Source organism: Amblyomma mixtum, chromosome 2 (genome assembly GCF_055824585.1).
Source record: "Amblyomma mixtum isolate Tamu chromosome 2, ASM5582458v1, whole genome shotgun sequence".
Lineage (NCBI taxonomy): Eukaryota > Metazoa > Arthropoda > Arachnida > Ixodida > Ixodidae > Amblyomma > Amblyomma mixtum.
The window spans coordinates 90,294,287-90,309,494 of record NC_143013.1 but is presented as its reverse complement, the minus strand read 5'-3'; the positions used below and the strand labels follow the sequence as shown (position 1 = coordinate 90,309,494).

At 46.6% G+C, this 15,208-nt stretch overlaps 1 protein-coding gene across 5 annotated transcripts in view; it reads left to right on the top strand.

The window, feature by feature from the left end:
- The window catches only part of dsf (nuclear receptor dissatisfaction), a 183,791-nt gene that overhangs the window by 47,417 nt on the left and 121,166 nt on the right, over nt 1-15,208 (top strand). The gene's annotated exons all lie outside the window — the stretch shown is intronic.

The following is a 15,208-nucleotide window of genomic DNA, read 5'->3' as shown; positions in this document are numbered from 1 at the left end:
TTAATGAGAGAGACAGTAGCGCACAGCAATGGCACCTCGCGCCAGTAACGAAAGAGGAAGTAAAGAAAGCCTTAGGAACAGTGCAAAGGGGCGGAATCATCTGCTGAGGATGGAGTAAGAGGAGATCTTGTGAAGGACGGATGGGTGGTTGTGCTAGAGAAGCTACCCACCCTGTATAGGCAATGCTTTATGACCTCGAGAGTACCAGAAGCTTGGAAGAACGCTAATATTATCTTAAGGAGTCATCAATAATTTGAAAAATTATAGACCTATCAGCCTACTTACTGTCCCTTACCTACAAGGTATTTACAATGGTAATCGCTAATAGAATCAAGGTAACAGACCTCAATCAGTCTGATCAGGCAGGGCTTCGTAAAGAATACCCGACAACGGACCATTCTCACACTACCAATCAGGTGACAGAGAAATACGCAGAATACAACCAACCCCGATATATATAGCCTTCATTGATAACGAGAAACCAGTTGACTCAGTGGAAACTTCAGCAGTCATGCGGGCACAGCAGAATCAGAATGTAGAAGAGTCTTATGTGACAATACTGTAGGATATCGATAACGACTGCACAGCATCTGTGATCCTCCATAAAGTCCTCAATAAAATTCCAATACTGAAGGTTGTCAGAAAGCGAGACACGATCTCGCCAATGCTATTCACCGCCTGTTTACAGGAGGTATTCCGGGGCATGGATTGGGAAAGTTGGGGTTAAGAGTTAATGAAGAATACCTACGCAATCTGGCGTTCGCTGATGACATCGCCTTGCGAAGTCCCTCAGGAGGTGAACTGCAAGGCATGATCGATGAGTTAGAAAGGCAAAGCAGAACGGTTTGTCTAAAAATTAACCTGAAGAAAACCAAAGTAATGTTCAACAGTCTCGCGGAGCAACAGCAGTCCACAATTGGTAGCAATGCGTTGGAAGTAGTGAGGAAACACGTCGACTCAGGGAGTGCAGTGACCGCTGATCTGGATCATGATAGGGAAATAAATAGAAGAATAAGAATGCATGGGAGTGCATGGGAGTGCATATAGTAGGTTCTCCCAGGTCAAGCATGGGGCAGAATCGTGGAGGCTAACGAAAAATGCCTAAGAAAAGGTAATGACAACGCAGTGAATTGTGGAAAGAAAAATGCTAGGTTTAACGTTAATAAACCGGAAGCGGGAAGGTGGGTGAGGGAACAAACGCAGGTTAATGACATCCTAGTTGACACTAAGAGGAAGGAATGTTCGTAGGCAGGACATGTATTGCAAAGGCAAGGTAACCGCTGTTCATTAAGGGTAACGGAGTGGATTCTAAGCGGAGGTTAGTGTAACAGGGGGCGGTAGAAAGTTAATAGGTGGATGAAATTAAGAAGTTTACGGGAATACAGTGGCCGCAGTCAGTAAAGCACAGGTTTAATTTGAGAGACTTGGGAGAGGCCTTTGCGAGGTAGTGGGCGCAGTCAGGTTGATGGTGATGAATTCACAACGGAGGGCCTCATAACCTAGTTTTGATCTTGTACGTAAAAATATATTAGGGCTGCAGCAACCTGCTAAGAGGCACCCCTGGAAATAACACAAATAGGACACAGAGACATCCCCCGCCCGCCAGGTACCTCCATCGTCGGCTTGCGGTCAGCCAGTTGTGCTCCCTCGACAGGAAAGCTACCCCACCACCGCACCTGATGCGGTAGGGAAGGCGTCTATGAAATGCGTTCCGCTGTCATAGCAGTAGGTTATTAGCCCATAAATGATGTCCACGATTTCCTTGGGGGCAAAATTTTTTAGATTACTTTATCGCGACCTGAATGAAGCTACATCCAGCGATTGAAGTGATGTGTCCTACAAGGGTGTCGGGAAAGCAGGCACCAATATGCTTGGTAACTGGACCAGAAAGGAGAGGAGACGAACATGGCCAGTTGTCTAGCGCTGTTTGGATTTCGCGGTTTTCCACCCGGCGTGCTTCCCCCGCGCATATGGGCCCTCTTGAACTTTCTTGGACAACTTGTGTTTTTGGACACTTACGTCCCTTGTGAGTTTGTGTGCACCGGGCGACATCGGTTGCCGTAATGTATCTTTCTTTGTTTTTGTAGAGGGACTGCTGTTCCTTTATGCTCCAAAGTCTAAATAAACTTCTCTTAAGTCTCTAATAACGATATCTCGAAGCCAGTGTTGTGATGGTCGCACATTATACTTTGTTTGCACAACTTTGTCCCTGCAAACACTTTATTGGTGCGAACAGCAGAGGTAATGCAAGTCTCCTGCTAGAACACGTGACCGCTCTTGCCATCTTCGAGCGCAGTGACATGCTTTCCCAAACCAACCTTCCGCAAGCCTGCAGAGTGTCTAGATATATACTCCATCTTACAAGCTCTTGTCGTACAGCTGAAGTTGTAAGAGCCTGCACAAGTGACAACTTTGAGGAGTGTGCAGCTTGGTAGTATTTACCTCGAGTGATGCGTCGGATTTAGATGCTTTTCACTCCTCAAAAAGAACTTGCGCTGTGGATCACAGACCTGCTTATTCGACGTCTTCAAGAGCGAAACCTTCTGCCTCATGAGGAGATCATAGAACCGTCGTATCTCCATACGAAGAGGCAAATCTGGCTCGGTTCTGAAGTCGCGCAATTATTCTCATGGTTTCCAGTATACCGGGACGCGTTAAGATTTCGTGCTCACGCTGTGCTTTGCAGCTTTATCCGTGTTGCCTGCACAGATAAATTTCCTTCCCCACTACAACCCCGCTTGATTCGGAGGCGGGAATCCTGGCTGCAGCTTTGAAGCAGAGGTCGTAATAATGCTTTTTGTCTTTCCTGCACATTGCTGCCGTGCCTTGTGGTCGCGGTAAAGGGATTTAGGGTTTAGGCCACTGGTTGCTACTAGGGGAAGAAGGGCAGGTTTGCCAAGCTAATGCTTGATAAGTGTGTGCAGGGTATATTGCTTACTCAATAGAGCTCGAGGATGGGCCACACCGTCAGGGTAAAGGAGTTATCACTATGTGCGGAAGCTGCCTTTTGGAGCTGCCCTCAGGGATATCTGTGGGTAGCAGTCGATCGACGGAGCACGCGAGCCGCCTGTAGACCGCTGAAAACCGAAGACGCGCTCGTACCTCTCACCGTATAGCGCCAAAAAAGGTTGTCCATGGAGGCTGTATTTTGAAAATTTTACAAGTTTAGCAAGCGTAAGTGTCCTCACATTTATATGGAGAAAAAATAAAACGCAAAATTGCTTCTGACTACGAGCGAGCTGAATCCATCGCTTTCGTGTGTCCTCCTACTGTCGCGTTAATAACCCGCAAAATTTGCTTCCTAGAAAATTTCTTAGAATTAGGTTGGATCCCACAATGGAACAATCCGTTTGTGTTGGGGTGCGAATGATGCCAAAGGAGAGGGTGTACAGCCCCTTCTTGACGACGCATTCAATCTTACGAAGCTGTTACAACACTCCCGTCTTCTTGACGGAGACGTGTGCGCTGCCGCGAATGGCGCGCACGTAGCGCAGGGTTAGATGCTCAGGGTGCCTATACTGTCACGTAGCGTTGAGGGCACTAAAACAAATAGGGACGGATACGTGCTTAAAGACTAACTTATTTATTTGGACGAAGTTACGCTCTCAACGGAAAGTGAGTTTGGCAGAGGGGTTACCAACCAGTTGCACTTGGTGGTGTCATCATCATTATCATAATCATCAATATCATTAACCTGAGCACAACCACTCGTGGACAAGGGCCTCTCCCATGTCTCTTCAATTAAACCTGTCCTTTGCCAGCTGCGCCCACCGTATCCCCCGCAAGATTCTTAATCTCATCCGCCCACCTAATTTTCTGCCGTCCCCTGCTGTGCTTGCCTTCTCTTGGAATCCACTCCATTACCCTTAAGGACAAGCAGTTATCTTGCCTCCGCATTGCATGCCCTGCCCAAGCCCATTTCTTACTCCTGATTTCAGATAGGATGTCATTAACCCGCGTTTGTTCCCCCACCCACTCCGCCCGCTTCCGATCTCTTAGCGTTACACCTATCATTTTTCTTTCCATAGCTCGCTACGTTGACCTCAACTTAGGCTGATCCCTTATTGAGGAGTGGGGGGGGGGGGGGGGGGGGGCGCTTAGTTTAAAGGCGACTAGAACGTTTCGGGATGAGGTGCCGTAGACACCCAGAGAAATTTATCGTAACAATCAACACGCGGGATCACTACTGTTGCAAAACGATGAGTTCTTGTCCCGCGTAGCAAAGACGTGACACTCGGTAAGGTCGCGACCATTGGCGGTAACAAAGGACACGAGAATGACTAACAACGTACCTCACTAATACGGACTTTAGAATTAGACTTTGAGCAATTTTCAGAAAGTAACAATGCCAATTAGAGGAAGGTGTTTTCGTTTTCGCGAGTACGTTATGCAACCAGCCAAATGAACAGGGAGGATAATTGTCATTGTCGGTCACTTTCCTATGTAACATCAAGTAATAACTTTGCCCTTGCAGTTAGGGAGCTTGTTTATTTTCAGAAATTAGTGGTGCTCGCATTCTATGACTACTCCAGTTGGTGGACACCCCCTAGCAGAGTAGTATTACCACATGGTCATGTCCGAATTTCCGACTCGGTCTATTTTGTTAGCCATTACCAATCGTCTGTTGCAGAAGCAGTCTTTGGAATGCTGGCAGATGTTGATGAAGGCAGTGAGCCTCGTATAATTTATTTATTCATTTATTTATACTCTGGCGCTCTTTAGCCTTAGATGCCCTTGCGCCAAAAAAACCTAGCATCATTATTTATTTATTTAACATACTCTCAGTCCGGTTCAGGATCAAGATAGGAGTGGGTTATTTACACCTGTACATACCATATATGGCTAATATATTGCATCTTTGCGTTGATTACTATGCATACCGAAAAGTTACAGAAAAGCACCGCGCCTAGGTTTCAGCTGGTTCGGATGACACACAACACGTTCATGAATGTTGATGAACCGCTGCATTACGCTGCTGGAGGAACTCTGTAGCGTACACCTCACTTCCAGGACAAACAGCATTTCATTCGAAGCAATTGCAGTTGTAATGTAGGTGCACCCAAATTACCTAGAGTGCGCAGTTGAATTAGTTAGCCGCGGCGTGAGCATTACCCTAACTTAATAGATACTTTTATTACAGTGCATAGCGCCGCCGCTTACTGCGTACCGTGTTCCACACGCTGCCACTGCGCATGCGCAAACTGTCCGAGAATGCCGCGGTGGCTCAGTGGTAAAGCACTCGTCCACCGAGCCGGAGTACCCGGGTTCGAACCCGACCGCGGCGGCCACATTTCGATGGAGGCGAAACGGAAGAGGCGTCCGTGTGCTGTGCGATGTCAGCGCACGTTAAAGATCCCCAGGTGGTCGAAATTATTCCGGAGACCTCCACTACGGCCCCTCTTTCTCCAGTCAGTCCTGTGTCAGTCCTGTGTTTTGTGTGCCTTCTGTGTCCCCGTTCCTTGCGCCATACCAGTTTTTATTTCATCATGAACCAACTCGCCCAAACTAGAGTTTTACTTGACCTCTTTCTCCCTTTCTTCTTTCACTCCTACCTTCCTCCCTTCCCTTACGGCGCGGTTCAGGTGTCCGCCGTGATATGTGAGACAGATACTGCGCCATTTCCTTCCCTCAAAAACCAATTTATCAATTGACCAATTTTAGCCAGCCCCCCTGCGCGCATGCTTTATTTTTATCCGCGCCGAGACCATTAAGCGCGCCGGCACTGGTGGCGCGCGGTACGCAGTAGTACAGCGCTAGCGTTGGGGGTACGTTACCGCTACCGCTGTACTTCTCTATAGCCATTAAAGCCATCGGAAGCATAATACTGATAAAGGTGCTTCGAATAAGCTGCGCTAGTACCGCGAGCCTTAAAACGCATCACCGCAAGAAACAGAAATTTAAGTATACGTTCTTGATCCCCAACTCCAGATCTGCTTAGTTGTTTATTTACTTAATGTAAACAAACAATCAAAGCTTGCACATTGTATTTTCCTACAGAGTGAAGTGTTTGTAATGAATGTAAAAACAAATAATAATGCAAAATCAAGAGCGCGCTTTTTTTGTCAAGATGGAACTCATAGTCCATTAAAAAGCGATCAGTGAAATAGTAAGATTACCGATGCCTCGCAGCTAGAGGATCCCTTAATTCCGCTAAACTGTCGCGCCTCTAAGGAGAAACAAAGAGAAGTTGTCGCTGAGAAGCGAGCGTTCGAGAGCAGCTTGCATCTTCCCTTCTCGAAGCGATAAACTCAGCTTGAGATTAATATCGCATTAAGATAAGGATCGAGAGCTGTAACCATCGCTGGCCAACATCTCTTTCTCTCGGTTTTCCCTGTAATGGAGCCTTGCTACATCTTTCCACCCTCTCAGCCTCTCGACGCACAAATTATTTTAGGAAACTGCGCCGATATCACTTTTGTAGGGTAATCCAGCGAAGCTCGCGCAGGCTTGAGAGTTTTCTGAACGCTTACGCTGAGAGCTTCGGTAGTTCGCGCAGACATACAAATCGGGAGCGCCGAATAAGTTATGCGCATGACGCAGCCATCGCCTTTGCATGCAATCCCGAACGCGCGCGTAAGAAGCGAAAAACAAGCGCGCTCAACTCGCGCTATCCCGTTGGCAACTTATCGCCACGAACAACGAAATCTTCTTTCTTCTTATCCTCATTCATCTTCACGCCGCTGTGCGCTTCAGCCTCGCGAAGGCGGGATGTAGAGCGCGCATACAACGGGGCAACAATAGCACGCACAGAAAGGGACTTTGCGCGTTCATGCTAAACACAGCGGGCCAATGAGGCATGCGAGCATAATAAGCTGAAGCGCGCCTGGCATAGACCCGAACAAGCGCTTGTTTTAGGAGGCTCGCCCACAATAATCCCATTTCCATGCGATTCAATTTGGCGCTCCGTCGGGAAGCGTGCTTCGCTAGCGAAAAGGCGTGCGATGTTGCGAACTTATCTGCAGCTAGGCGGCTGCGGTAACTGCGGCGCCGTGGTGCGGAAAAGCAGGAAAAAAAAAAGGTGTACACAAATATGTATACTCTAACCGCCGCTGCTTAGCAAACAGTGCGGAAGAGTGGCTGCTCGGGTGGGGCTAAAAAGTTTTTCGCCTCCACTGATGAATAGAGGGCGCCGCAAGCTCCGACGCGCTGCCGTAGTGTTGTTGTTTATTGTCTCTCTTCTTTGTCCCCGAACAGGGCGCGCGATATGCAGAGTGATGCTAATGAAGCGAGAGCCGCAGGGTTGGTGCGCTTGTTTTCGTTCGTGGGAGCTGCTTGCGAAAGAGAAATCGGGCAGAGAGCGAAGGGAATGTTGCGACGGGATTGCTTGCGTTTATTGCTTCGCGTCTCGGTAATCAGGCCTTCGTGCTTTCGCGCACTCAGTTTTAACTAATTGCCTGCTAAGACTGCGCAGCGCCAACGCGGACAGTAGACCGAACTAGCTGGTACACTTTCGATGATGCTTTAGGTCTCGCTCCGTAAAGAGAAAGTGAGTCGAGAAAAATAAACTAAAATAATAAAAAAGGAAGAAACAACGAAGAGGTAGTGCGAACGCGGGATCATTTTTTCTTTCATGTGCTGACGCGCTCAATGCGCTGTTCTGAACATCTGATAACCCTGGATCACTTGTGACATTACTTGGAATTGCAGTCGACACCGGATATATCGAACCCTCATATTTCGGAATACTGGCTATATCGAACACACAGATTATCTTCTTGAAATTTCTTGTAAGAGTATAGGAAAGTCGCGCTGTACATCGAACTACAATTTCGCTAGCCGTTCGATTCACTGAACTGTGCGCCGCAGCCCGGCAAGAGGGGCTTCACCTAGCGGCGCTCTTCGAGTACTTTCCGCTCGCTTAGATGCGTCGGCTGCGTGGCCTTGGGTACCGCGCGCCAAGGTAAACTTGGGGTCTGCTTGAGGGCGACGTTTGATCTCTCGTACTCATGTTCCACCTTACAATGGTGTGGTGCGGTGAAGCCAACCAAACTGTAGCGGCTGCCCTCTCATGAAGTACTATATACAGGGTGTCCCAGATAACTTGGACCAAGATACTGAAAGAAACCGAAGGGTTTTTCAGAAATAAAATCGCGTGCTTGTTGTTAGGGTTTGTTTAAAGTTACAACACCATTTTTTTGCTTGTCATACTTGAATAATTAGTCGAGATAAATTAATTACCTTTTTAAATATATCTTGCAATGTTTAGGCGTCTTTAGGAATTTTGTGGAGCTCCACAAATATTGTCCAACCTAGGCACTTCCAACCAAATAGCGTGACTGTTTTTATTCGGGAAAAACGAAAGCCCGCAGAGTTTAAAAAATTGGCTCTGGTTTGACCACTGGCCATCCCGAGTAGAATTGCGGAAGCAACGGCGCGGCAATCGCAGCGACTGCGGCTTCTCAGGGGGCACTTTGACTGTCTAAAGTGCGGCGAAAGCGTTTTCCGCACCACTTTGACTGCGTCTGTGGCACTGGTGACGTCACACATAATTAAGTACTAGTCACAAAGTAATTACACATTACTAATTAATGTGTAATTACTGATTAGTGACTAAACACTAACTACCTGCTAATTTATGACGCTTAAGCTCCGCCTTTAGGAGTGGAACGCGACAGCGTGTTGTAGCGCTGCCACGGAGTCCACGGAACGCCACCACCCGTTCGGCGCGATGCCTTGCCCTTTGAACGCAACGCTTTTTGAGGAAAGGAAATGCCGCAGTAATTCTCTGTCATCTGGGTGGACACCTGAACCGCACCGTAGAGGAAGGGAGGAAGTGGGAGGGAAAGAGGAAAAGAAAAAGAGGGGCAGTAATGAAGAAAATGACAATTGTATTCGAGGAAAGGATATTATTGAGTAACTGTCTCACACTCGCTCCTCGCGCATGCATAGTTGGGGCTCTCAGGGGCTCCGCGTAATCGCTCACACCTAGCGTAGTGTTTCTTCCGTAACAAAAATACCATGTGACAACGCCCTCCATGCTCCGGAATGCACTGCGATTACAGCGCTCTCATCCGTGCTTTGTAAAAGTTATCACTCGCTTCGCAGCTTTCGTGCTGCCCAGGACAGAGCTTCGCCTTGTGCTTGTAAGACAAGCGCCCGTGGGTTCGGGCGGCAGTTTAAAGCGCTGCTCCCATATTTCAGCGTAATTCACACCACGTTCTCAAGCCTGTTATAATGCGTCTTTGCTTGTTTGGGTCTTGCTCCCAAATTCTAACCCATGGGATTGTTATCGTTCCGTCGCATGCATTCTGCTACGTAAGAGCGCAATTATCGCCGCAGAAATGGGAGCCGCGCTTTATTTCAACTGCCGCGCATACCCACTGGCGCTTATCTTGGAACCAAGTACCACGCGAAGCTCTGACCTGGGCAGCACGAAAGGCGCGAAGCGAGTGATGTTTTCTACAAAGCACGGAGGAGAGCCCTGTAATCGCGGTGCATTCGGGCGCATGGAGCGCCTGTCACGTGGTATTTTTTTAAACTCCGCGGGCTTTCGTTTTTCCCCGAATAAAAACGGACACGCTAGGTCCATTTCGTAGAAAGTGCCTGGGGTGGACAATATTCATGGAGCTCCACAAGTTTCCTATTGATGCCTGAACGTTTCAAGCTATATTTAAAAAGTTAATTAATTTATCTCGACTAAGCGCTTGAGAAAGCGCCTGAGAAGAGTTTCAGAGTTTCGGGCTTGACTGCCTCTGTGACTGCTGGAGGACGACGCAATGATTTTCTTGGAGTTGTGCCATTTCATTCTCATTTTTTCTTAGGACTTCAATTGACCCATGACAGCGCTGTCACTGGAATCAGACAGACGGGCGGATGGCAAGATTACATTAGAATCGAAAGAAAAGAATGTCATAGTGGCCTTACATTCATTCCATAGGCGCCGTTAGAAGATCTCGGAAAACAGCGCGTAGAAAAGTCGACTTCATTGTCACCGCTTTCGAGCTGTACACGCGACTTGAAATGTATATTTATATTTAAAGTGCAACGTGTTACAAAAAGTTCGAAGCACCAATAAGCGCAAAAGGGCGCACTTTTTTCAGTTAAAACTCAAGCGACTGTGAATGACGACATTTTCTGGCATGTTTTCTGCGAAGAAAGGCGAGAAAGTGATGCAGATCGGAAAGGTAGACAAGTCGTATACGTGTAAGATACCACTGAAGTAATGCCGCACGTACAGTCCTTGCCAAAAGTAACCGGGCAACGGTGGTTTGTTTCTCAGCCGCGTAGCGAAGCACTTATGGCATCCCTTAGGCTCTGATTCTGTGTAAAGTATACCCTTGTCCTCAAGTTTTGACATCTTTCGGTCTTCAGGGGTGCCGTAAAGGCTCCGTTATGCGGTTGATGAGCAAAAATCCTGTTGCTCGGTTATTTCTGGCAAAAAGCATACGCGGTCAGACCGGGCCACGCCTCAGTGACCGGCTGCATGAGCATACAAATTCAATGAGGACAGGTACAAGAAGCAACCTTCCAATACACTGCAAAAACTCCGAAAAAGTGATAATCGCTTAATCTTGCCTAACCTAACCTTGAGGTTTTTCTTTTGCCGTTGTACAAGAGTATTCATTGTCGATGTCATGAATTTAAATTATATCCAAAGCGTGAATTACATCGACCGCGTTCCGCTCCGGATTAATTCACGCCAGCGGTATTCAGAGCATAGAGTTTCTTACTATTACCTAGAGGGAAAGTTGGCGACCCGTCTATGGGAGTTTGCATGGAGACCCCACGTGACCACTTCAGCTACCATGGGCGCTCAAAGCATCATGGGGCGGTGAGCTACTTGTTGCGGAACTGCAACTTTTGGCCAAAAAATAATAAAAAAATAAAGCTTTTTGATAACTACAAACGTCCTAACATTCAATATCTTGTCTAATGATTGCAACAAACGAGCAGAAAAGCATTTAAGTGCAAAGTTTGCCCAAAATAAGACATGACTAGCTTTCCTATTGGCCAAGAGATGAACACTAAAAAAAACTAATATTTCGTAATTAACAGGAACACTTTTAAAAGTAAATATGTTTTAAAAAAAATGTTGTTGCTTAGATACTTTAAGAGGTTTTTTAATGGCATTTCGGAAAAGTGAAACCTTTTATTGGCGTTGTGTGTCGTCGCGTTTTCACTACTATGGGTTTTGCCCACTGCGTTCGCGCGAAAGTCGTCTGCGCACACACGAACAGCGTTTTCGAAATGAAACGTCTTAGTAGTGCCACTCCGTGCTCCCCAAAAACTATGACTGTGCCGCAACAAGTAGCTCACCGCCCCATGATGCTTTGCGCGTCCATGGTGGCTGAAGTGCAGCGCCGCCAGCTTTCCCTCTAGGTAATAGTAAGAAACTCTATGATTCAGAGACCAGACAGCGATTTCCTCCTTTTCTCTCATATACTTCTTTTATGCCCTAGAGATAAGAGGCTGCTTGGCTCGCTCGAGGCCGCTACTATTGACAGACAAGAGCGGGTATATCGCGAAATTCTAAAACAAGTGCAACCCTATACTTTTGATTCAGCCTCGAAGCAGTCTTCAGTAACGCCGCCCTATTGGACCGAAAAAGGTGAGCCCCGTAGTTCGTGAAAAGCGTCAATATGCAACACTGCTATTCACTTCAAAACGATGGCAACCAGACCTTCACGGAGTAGACGTCCCAAGAGTGGTGAGAAATTTTTTTGAATTTAGGAGAAAGGTTACTGACGCCAACCAAGTTAATTTTGGAAAAACACAACGTTTCGGGACCGGCTTGGTCCCTTCTTCATGGTGTGACTACGGGTGAGCCGCAGCTTGGCTTTTTAAGCCCTTTAAATACATTTTTTTTTTCAGCCGCAAATGGCCTTCTTCTGGTCGCGCGAATTAACTTGAGCACACCTAGAATCAATTCTTAGTGAGTGCATTAATTTTATGAAATATTCCTCAATATTCCTTCAACTGTAAAGCCGCGAATATTTGGCATAAGGTTATTTGTACCACATTTACGTATTTGCGCGTGACGCCAGGACGCAAGTTTTAATGCAATTATGTTCCCGACAGGTAGCACTTTCTGATCAGAATGAATCTACTGCTTAGAAGAACCTGCCTGACAAATAAAGCCCAGCAATCGGCTTAGTGATAAAGAAAACAATAAACGAGACAAGACAAGAAAACAATAAACAATAAAAATACATGCGCTTTCATGAAGCTTGCAGGCAAAGCAACCTCTCCAGTGCAAGTAACTCGTCTAAATAGCCAGAATTTGTTAGGCCACTAATCCAAAAATTGATATGAATATTAATTACTTTGGGCTGCACTCCCCTCAAGAACTAAGGAGTCTAGCAGTAATAGTTAAAAAGTTAACTATTCAGCATAAATTAAGGAGCCTGCTAGTTAGTCTGTCTTAGCTGTATTCTGATGTACTATATCTCTGGCAATGCTATTCCGAAAAAGGTGCTCTTCTAACTCAGAAAACGTATTTTTAAAACTATGAAAAATCCTAGGTGAAACACCTTGTATGGAACTGAAGTAGCGTTTTCTATTCGGACTATTTCAAGGAATCCTTTTATGCAGGAACATATGCCCTGTAAAAGGTAGAAGGTATGTTCTATTTTTTGTAATCCCTTGATCCGATGCCGCGACACAATCTACGCAAAAAATAGCGCGGCCACGGGAGCGTACCGCTCTTGGTTTCGACGTCAAAGTGACCCCGCGATGTCCGCGAAGCAAATGTCACGACGCCCCGATCACTCGAGTCTTGCGCTATAGCCGACCCTGAAGGGCCGCGACCTCGCTTTTTTGCTCCGCCTTCGGCGCCAGAAAATTGCTCTCCTGAGAAGCACTTTCCACGAAATCTTTGCCTTTCTTGCGAAGCGAGAGTGTCTCGCGCCGGAGACCCATGACGCACAAAAGATGTTCATGCGTCCTTTCACTGCGCGCAGGTCTGCAATGATGAAGGTTTGCTCACTGGATAAAAAAGGGAGCGTGGCAGCACAAGCGGCCACGCGAAGACGTTTGACAAACGACCCGAGACACAGCATCGTGACATCTTCCCGCTCTGTTGGGCGACCTCATTAATCACGAACACTTCGCCCCGGAAGAATTTGCTTCTTTCTTTCTTTTTTTTTTTAACGCGGCCTGGGCACTCCCCTTCTTGTGCTACGCCCGCCTCCGTAGTTTTCTGCCGAACAACTCTCCCAGAAGCGCACGCCCACGCTGGCACAATGACTGCGCGTACGAAAAGAAAAAAATACATATCTGTCTGCATAAAAACGGTCTCCGGAGCAGGGACGGCAGAAAATGAGGGTCGCCCCCATGAAATAAAGAAAAAAATCTTCTAGAAAAGCACTGCCTTTCTTTTCTTTTTTGTTAGTCGGTACTCCTGTGCAGGTAGGAACAAAATTACAATGATTGTGAATTCTCTAAAAGAATTCACTCGCGCCGCACAGCGCAGTGATTTTATCATTTTGGTCGAGGACAAGATAACCATTCGGGGCATCGGGGGTCATCTATTCTTTCAACTTTCTGTTTTATTCCAGGTAGGGCGTTTGGTTCACAGGAAGTATATATATACAGCGTGAGTAGGAACTGCATTTCTAATGTTCACTGAAAAACTGAGCGGGTCGGAATGCATTTGAAAGTGATTCTTTGTGTGCGAAAAAGGACAATTTATTCTCCGCTTCAGAATAATTTCTATCAAGGAGGACAGCACAGAAAACTTACTGCCCCGTTTCGAGAAAGAAGACCGCGTTTCTCATTTGCATGAATTCTCTTCGCCATCCGCACGTTGGTAATTAATTGTCCGTACAATCTGTCAGTAGTGCTGTGAAGTCTGAAGAAAGAGCTAAGGCCGACAAAGGCCCAACTCAGGGCCTTAAGAATTGTACACACTGAGCATAGTTTAGTAACGTTCGGAGAAAGCCGTCAAAAAAATGAAGCAACTGTAATCGTCATCATCATCATTAGCCTGACTCCGCCTACTGCAGGGCAGAAGCCTCTCCCATGCGTCTCCAATTAACTCTGTCTTTTGCTAGCTCCGGCCATAGAATCAACGCAAACTTCTTAATCTCATCCGCCCACCTAACTCTCTGCCGACCCCTGCTACGCTTGCCTTCTCTTGGAATCCACTCCGTTAAGGACCAGCGGTTTTATTTCCTTCGCATTACATGCCCTGCCCAAGCCCACTTCTTCCTCTTGATTTCAACTAGGATATCATTAAGCCGCATTTGTTGCCTCACCCACTCCGCCCTCTTCCGATCTCTTAACGTTACACCTATCATTTTTCTTTCCATGGCTCGCTGCGTTGTCCTTAACCTAAGCTGAGCCTCACTCGTTAGCCTCCACGTTTCCGCCCCATAGGTGAGTACCGGTAAGATACAGCTGCTGCATACTTTTCTCTTCAGGGATATACGTAAGCTGCCATTCATGATCTGAGAGAACATGCCATATGCACTCCACGATGTTTTTATTCTTCTACTTATTTCCCTCTCATGATCTGGATCAGCGGCCACTACCTGCCCTAAGTAGACGTACTCCCTTACCACTTAGAGCACCTCGCTACCAATTGCGAACTGCTGTTCCCTTCCGAGGCTGTTGAACATTACTTCAGTTTTCTGCATGTTAATTTTTACACCCACCGTTCTGCTCTACCTGTCTAACTCATTGATAATGCTTTGCAGTTCATGTTCTGAGTGACTTAGCAAGGCGATGACATCAGCGAATCGCAAATTACTAACGTATTCTCCATTAACTCTTATCCCCAACTGTTCCCATTTCAGGCCCCGAAATACCTCCTGTAAACAGGTGGTGAATAGCATTGGCTAGATCGTGTCTCCCTTCCTGAGACCCTTTCTTGTTCGAATTTTATTGCTGACTTTACGGAGGATTAAGGTAGCTCTGCAGTTGCTATAGATATCTTCTAGTATTTTCACATAAGGCACCCCTACACCCTGTTTCCTCATTGCCTGCATGACTGCTGAGGTTCCGACTGAGCCAAACATTTTCTCGTAATCAATGAAGGCTATATACGGGGATTGGTTATACTCTGCGCATTTCTTTCTCTATTATCTGATTGATGGTGTGAATATGATCTATTCTTGAACGTCTTTTGCCAAAGCCTGCCTGATCATTTGGTTGTATGAAGTGTAAGGTTGCCTTGACTGATTAGTGATTGCCTTAGTGACTACCCTGCAGGCAAAGGACAGTAAGCTCATCAGTCTGGAATTTTTCAAGTCCTTGACGTCTCTTTTCG